Here is an 8,425-nt window from a genome sequence, read left to right on the forward strand (position 1 = left end):
TATAGTCGTCGGCTCGACTCTCGATATTTAACGTCGGAGCTCGACGGTCTTCCGCTCGGAGGGTTTATAGTCGCCGGCTCGACTCTCGATATTTAACGTCGGAGCTCGACGGTCTTCCGCTCGGAGGATTTATAGTCGCCGGCTCGACTCTCGATATTTAACATCGGAGCTCGACGGTCTTCCGCTCGACTCTCGATATTTAACGTCGGAGCTCGACGGTCTTCCGCTCGGAGGGTTTATAGTCGCCGGCTCGACTCTCGATATTTAACGTCGGAGCTCGACGGTCTTCCGCTCGGAGGGTTTATAGTCGCCGGCTCGACTCTCGATATTTAACATCGGAGCTCGACGGTCTTCCGCTCGGAGGGTTTATAGTTGCCCGCTCGACTCTCGATATTTAACGTCGGAGCTCAACGGTCTTCCGCTCGGAGGGTTTATAGTTGCCGGCTCGACTCTCGATATTTAACGTCGGAGCTCAACGGTCTTCCGCTCGGAGGGTTTATAGTCGCTGGCTCGACTCTTGATTTTTAACGTCAGAGCTCGACGACCTTTAAGGCTAATTTGAACACCGATGATATACGCCCTACCGAGCGGCGAGGGGTCTTCGTCTTCGATAACTTGGCTCGGATAATTTTTATGTCATGCCGAACGGCACGGGGTTTTCGCCATCGAGCTTTTGACTCGTGTAACTATACGCCCGGCCGATCGGCACAGGGTCTTCGCCATTGAGTCAGTGGCTCGACTCTTATACATCATGGAGATAGGCTGCTACGCGGATAATGCCAATTGCGTTTTTTTAACATTTTGCTTCCTGCATTTCAAATATACAGCCAAACGGAAAATATACAGCCTACATTACATTGGCGCACCTTTCACCCTGCCCCAGAAAGGCTGGAGATAATTTGCGCCTCATGGTTGATCCAAGTCCCAATCCATATTCATCCGCTCGGCGGTGCTCCCCCTTCAATGCCGCTTGGATCTTTGTCTCGGGGGAGGCGTCCGCTCGGGGAGCCTTGCCTGTTGCGACTTCAGGAGACGTTCGGAATAGGGCCCGATGAAATGCAACTGTGGCAGGCGGTGCTTCCACTCGGCTTGCGCATTCTCTCTCTTTGTTGTTCCACAAGCTTAGCTGCTCATGTTTCGATCAGAGCGTTGAGTTCCTCTGTGGAGAGCATCACCGAGTGCGGTCGTCCAGCTTCGTCCATTGCTTCCGATCGGATGCAGGTGCGTTCCCACAGACGGCGCCAAATTGATCCTGTCCGAACGCTGAATCAACGGACGCTGGGCACGTGGCGCTCTCCGAACTGCTGACATGGATCTCCGATCGGTCGTACGGACCTCCGGCGAACCTGCAAGGAAGTCGGGCCGGGAAGGGGTTCCCGGCGACGACCCTCCGACGCTCAAGTCAGGCAAGTGGACAACAAAGAAGTGGCTCTGAATATGCGAGAATGCATACCTCCGGCGAAGTGTGAGGGCCTTTATATAGGGCTGTGGAGAAGCGAGTGCACACATACCGAGGTGTACACGTGTTCTTTCCCATACCGTAGTATGGGTTTGTCAGAGGAGCTTACCTGACACCATACTGCTACAGTCTGAGCACGTCTCTGATAGGATAGCGGATCCCTCTGTCGTAAGATTTTGAGTATGGCCTGGTCGTAGAACATGTCCGCTGTCAGAAAAAGATGTTTCCCTTGTCCTTTTGTATCTTCTGTTCCTGCGCCGAGCGTCTGGCCGGTTGGTCGTCTCCTTACGTCCAACCGGTCTACGGTACTGGTCCGCTCGGGAGATTCCTGGTCGTGTGCTCTGCTGACTGTTCACAATATTACTGCTTTACGCCTCGGCCGAGCGGGCTACCCGCTCGGCCAGGCGACTCTGTTCCCATGAGCGTCGGAACCCCAAGTCCCGTCGGGTCGTCTTTGATTCAGCTGAGACCCCGGTCGGCCGGTCGGTCCACCCTTTTCCGATCGGTCATTCAACCCTTTGACCTGCACGTGGCGTTGACTCCCCCAACTGGGGTCCCCTGTTCTTATCGCCAGATCAATACTCATCGAAGATTCGGTATTTATATTTAATATTTAATTACTTCCTATTATTCTTTTTTTAAAAAAAAATCAATATACTTGTCTGTTCTTCCTCATCTCGCGTTTTTTTCTATTATTCTTTTTTTAAAAAAAAAAATTCAATATATTTGTCTGTTCTTCCTCATCTCGTGTTTTTTTCGATCGAGTGAACATCTCTCATAGCTCATAAAATAGAAGATGAGATATGTGTTAATGATCGAATAAAGAGGCAAACTAAGTTTTTTTTTTTCAGATATAAAGTGGGTTAAAATTTTTTCTTTTCGAATAAAAAATGAGACTTATATATATATCAGGGTAGCGTATAGATAGAATTTTACCATATCCGTCTTCATATCTATATCCAAAAATACCTATACTCAAATACCTATTTGTTATAATTGAATATAAAAATTTTCTCTATATCTTTCTTTATTTAGATCGGATGTTGAATTACTCATCGTATTTGAGTGAAATTGTCATCCCTATTCGGGAGGGCATGTGCATTTGTTTGGACCAATGGAACCTATAAATATTGTTAAAATGAATATAAGGGTTTTGAAAGATATTAATATAATAATACGTGACATTAGATTTGGATCACATGTTTTTCGAAGAGGTGACGTATATTAAAGTTTTTTTACCTTCGTGATTAATAAGACTAAACTTAAATACTTAGATTATATAATAAAATAATTAAAAAATTTATCAAATTTATATATATGATTTTATTCCTATACAACGAAAATTACAACGCGCCCGGGTAAAATAATAGAGGAAACAAAATGGAAATATAAATCAAGTTAAAGCTAAAATTAATTAGTCGGATCTCTGAATGCAATTTAAAATCAACCCTAATATATATTGCTTGTAAAATTGGAACAAAATTTAAATATATTTATAATCAATTATTATCCTAAATTTTCTTCTAAAATTATGAATTTTTAAAGTCAAAAAATTCGCATTGTTGTAATTTTTAAATTTAAGATGGAGCAATATTTTTATAACATAAAGGTAACAAAAATAAATGGTTTTATTATTATTTTATTATTTTAGAAATTCGGTTAAAATTAGATACAGTCCTCTGTGAATTCATCTTTCCACTTATCTATAGTTTAGATCGTCGATGACCTTTAATCGTTTGGCTCAATCTAAATTATAATCTAAATAGAAAAATGAATATAACGAAGACTGTATTTAATATTGGTCGAATTTCTATCGAAAATAATGCACGATTGTGGACCGATGGGAACTCGCACACAATCCCATGATTTTATTGGTCAAAATGGGTTCTAGATTTACTACTGTACTTTTGACTTTTAATTTGTTCATCCTGTTCTAGACGTTGACCGGATCGTTGAACTTTAAACACAAGTTTAATTAGAACAATCGAATTAAATTATCAAAAAAATATATATATTGGACAACTGATCAGAGTATTTTATTTATTTATTTAATTTTTATTTTTATTTTTATTTTGTTAATTCACTTATCCGGTTCTTGCCCACTTAATTAATTTTGAATGTGACCCATCAAATTCCCTGAAGAGTTTTTACATGCTGAAGAAGCCCAGATAAATTTTGATGGACGGCTTTATATCATAAATAATTCAAACTCCTAAATTGTAATATATCGTAGATAAGATTTAAACTCTATATAGTACTTGTCCATCGTTTATCATTGCACCATAGTCCTATGGACGACTAGAATGATAAAGTTTCTTTGGATGAGTCTAGTGGTTAGTGCGCATGAGATGTTATCATAATAAGGTCTGAGATTCAAATTTCGATAAAATCGAGACAAATATCTTCCTTATGTGTTAGTCATTATTTCAAAGACTAGTAGTATTTATTTTTTTACCACAGTGATTAGAATGATGAAAATAATCTTTTGCAAAATATAAAGAAAGACTATTTAAAATAAATTTAATCCTTCTTAAGACTCCACTCATCATTGAATAAGGTTTGTGCATCAAGCTACTCTTATCGGTTAATTGTTGTTCATTTAAATTTTATTATTTTAAGTCGAATCACAATCATAATAAATATAAAAAAAATAGGGCTTAAATCCTAATGAATATTCTAGAAGTCTATTTTCTAAAAACAGAAATAAGAATCGTCTCATTAATGGCCCCCTATCAAGTCGGAACCTTTTAGATAGTATGTAAGGCAAATACATTAAGCCCGTAAATTTGAAAGGTATCAATTTTTTTTAAAAATAAAAAATATAGGTTATATAGTTATGTTCATGCATATCCCATCATGAATATTATTTAATGGCCCATGAGTGAGATTAAAATTACTATATATTTATTTGTACATAAATTAAACTCTTTTAATTTTACTTTTAAACATCGTTCGACAAAATTAGGGATACTCCAAAGGGGTGTATGGGCGAGCACTTCTCTTTCAACTTGAGATATATTTTATATTTGGAGTTTATTTTTTCAATCTTCCAAAATTTTAAAATTTCATATTTCTTCTCTATCTAATTATTTGCAGAAACTATTTATATATCACCAATGACAATGGTAGGTTATGTATTATTAATTTGTTAGGGTTGCACTTTAGTCATTAATTAGGAAAAAATGTATTTCAAATGTAAAAAAATAAATGGAAAACAAACAAAGGATCTTAACTGAAACAAATTGACAGCCTACAAAAATAGTAGAGGTTAATATAATTGACTCTTTTGAGTTATGACCATTAATGTGAATGAATTTATTTGGAAGTCTATAGTCTAGTTCTATTGAAGTAGATGTACTTGTAGCAATGATGTGGTGCTTTCTCATTTTACACACAATGAATGAATTTGTTTGGAACTCTATAATCTAGTTCTATTGAAGTGGGTGTACTTGTAGCAATGATGTGGTACTTTCTCATTTTACACACAATGATATTTGTATAAAATCTTTAAATTCTTTATTTAAGCCCGTCATAGTTTTTAAGATTGGCCATCTGGCTGACGAAGGATACAAATATTGGAAGAATATTAGTCGATGTTTCAATCTTTATGAAACTAATAAAGATCATATTGATTGCATGACTAGTTGGATTGAATTAGAAAGAAAACTTCAAAAGAAAAAGACAATTGATGAAAATATACAAGTAGTAATTAATAAGGGGAGAGATCATTGGAACATGTATTGAAGAGAAGAATTATAGTTGTGCAAAGAATTGAGAAAAATAACTTCACATTTTGGGGAGATAATGAGAAGCTTTATGTTAAAAATAATGGAACCTTTTTTCAGCTAATTGAAAGGATTGCTAAATTTGATCCAATAATAGAGGAGCATCTTTGACATGTTCAAGAAAGATAGATTCATTGCACTTATCTTGGGACCAAAATCTAAAATGAATTGATATAGATGTTGGCGGTTGAAGTAAGAAGTTTAATTGTTGTAAAAATTAAACATACAAAGTATTTCACTATCATACTTGATTGTACTCCAGATGCTCATTACGAGGAGCAAATATGCCTTGTAATTAGATGTGTGGATGATTCAGAAAATGCAATAGCGGTTGAGGAATTTTGGACTGGATTTTTAAAAGTTAATGAAACTTCAAGGCTTTGGCTTTTTACCGAGCTTAAAAATATTTTTAGCAATCTTAAACTTGACATTGATAACATAAGAGGTCAAAGATATGACAATGAATCTAATATGAAAGGAAAGCACAAGTGCATGCCACAATCCTAGAGCTTTCTGTACTCTATGTGAATGCAACAATCTTAATATCACATTATGTGATATGGTGAAATGTTGTTTTAAACCTGTTAGTATTAGCCTTTAGAGCTAATTATAAGATGATTATATTGACAAGGAAATTTTTATATCATATTTCATTAATAGAAGACAAAGTTTATAGTTATTATATTTATTTCAGATCTATGCTAGATGAATATGTATAATAATGTCTTAGGGTAGTAAGTTTTAGTGTACAACATATAAATTTATAGTGGGAGGCTAGACACACACACACTATTCTTAACTATTTTTAGTCAAGTATTAATATACAAGAGCAATATTAATGCATTAAAACTAGCATGTAGGTCAATTGATGACTTAATCTCACAAGTCATGGATATAAGATATCAAGTTGACACATGAGTATATATTAGAAATATGTACTTAATTGACCTGCCATGAGAATGTTTCATGGATCGTTATATCAGTATCATAAGTATTCTTATAGTGACTTGATATAAATAGTCCTTATACCTAGGGGCGTAACCACCTTAAGGAGAGGGGGTGCGACCGCCCCCTCTCAAATATATATATATATTTGAAAGTTCTTATCGTCACCTTCAGTAGTTGATTCATCACCATTCAATGTCGAAAACTTAAATTGATCACATATTTGGAAAGTTCATGACCTAAGTTATCCATTGGTACCACTTCTACGAGAAAATATCACAATTTGAAATGTTAAGTATTGAATTTTAAAAATAAATATATAATAATAAACGGATGAACTAAATCATACGACACAAAGTAAGGAAGCTAAATTAAAATTGAATCGAGTTTGAACTAAATTCAACGGGTAGATATGGAGATAAAAATTATGTTGGTTTAAATTGAAATTGATTTGAAGTTAGAGTTATGACCGAATCAAGTTTAATATTTAACCAAGTTTAATTGATTTGAATTAGGATATTTTTGACGAAACCTTTTTTTTTTCTCTCTCTCTCTTCTCCCTATGCATGTTACATCCCCACCGTATCATATGCAACCCCTTCACCCATTCCTCTCTTTTATTTTTTTCTTCCTCTTCTTCCTCATTTGCTTCTTCTTCTTCTCTTCTCCAACGTTGGTAAACCTACAAATTTTTCCTCTCCCCTTTTGAAGCACAAGAGCTTTTATCTTCTCATTTCTCTTCTTCAGCAAGCAAGAAATACAACACCAGTTGCTGTCCTCTTCTAACAACAAGATCAAGTAGTCATCAACCCCCATATCTTCTTTCTCTTTTGATATTTTTTAGAATTTTATTGGCACAACAAAATAATCATGTTTTGTCTTACCTTGCTTTCTTTGTGTTATTGCCGAGCTCATCAAAATTAGTCAAGATTGCTAACGAAGAAAGTGAAGTTCTCCATTTTTTACTTCTTGCTCTCTATTTTGTCTTCTTTATTTTTCTCAAAAGCAATGATCTTCCAAGAGTTGTAAGTTATTCCTTTCTCGTTTTATGAATTTTTGAAAATTGCCCCTCCTAATCGAAAATCCTGGCTACGCCCCTACTTATACCTGAAGTCACTATGATTTCCTACATAAGGAGTTGTGTACTTTTGTATCGACAAATATCACCTGTAACAAGGTGGACTATAAAGTTGATCATTAGATATGTAATAAATTATGCGGAGGGATGTAGATGGATTTATCCCTTCTATATGATGAAAGTGACATCTGTGGACCCCCGATTAAGTAGGACACGAGTAATGCATGATCATGCTCAAATTAGTCAATATGAGATATTGAACTTATTTGATTGAGTATGTCTACTTAGATATCAAAAAACACAAAGATTGATAATAGGATGATATAATTTATGCCTCATGGATCAATCTAGATATCAAGGATGAAAGAATTAAGTTATACAACATAATAGACACAGAAAGGTTAGGTTAGATCTCGACATTCTCGTCACTTGGATAACAATGATGCATTGCTAGATGCCACTAATTACATATATATCCAAATAGAGATATTGCCAACGTTACGAGAACCTATTGAGTCACATACAAAGAACATGTTGATTTGAAGATGAGTTTATTTTAGTTTGATTAAAATATGATGGACCCTAAGATTATTGGGTTAAGTCTAATCCAAATTAAACTCATTGAGTTAGAATCAAATGAATTCAACTATTGGATTATTGGATTATTGGATTGAGTGCAATACGAATTAGACTCATTAGATTAAACTCAACCACTAAAGAGGCCTAATATCCATTAATATAGAGAATTAATATAGAGATTGATGAAGCATTAATGAAAAGGAGACCAAAAGGAAAAACCTTTTGTATTTATTAGATGAGTACAAAAATCTATTTGCAATGCATTTTCGTGTGAATCATTATAGTCTTCCTCTTCTTCTTCTCTTGGCCAAACCATCCAAGTTATTAGCACACCGAAGGTAGTTCTTCTACGAAACTGAGTTCATGCGACGAACGTGGAATGTGGAACGTGTTCGTGTGAATACTGAAGAGGCATAATCAATCTGATTGTGTTGAGATCTGCCAAATCAAAGTTGTTGTCAGGAACAGTTCATGCAACAAAGGTAGTCATTCTATCAAATTTTGTATACTATATACGCATGGATCTTTGGAGAGTTCAGTTTTTTTGCTGCGTTTCTATATTATTTTTCTTAAAAGATC

Source organism: Zingiber officinale, chromosome 2A (genome assembly GCF_018446385.1).
Source record: "Zingiber officinale cultivar Zhangliang chromosome 2A, Zo_v1.1, whole genome shotgun sequence".
Taxonomy (NCBI): Eukaryota; Viridiplantae; Streptophyta; class Magnoliopsida; order Zingiberales; family Zingiberaceae; genus Zingiber; species Zingiber officinale.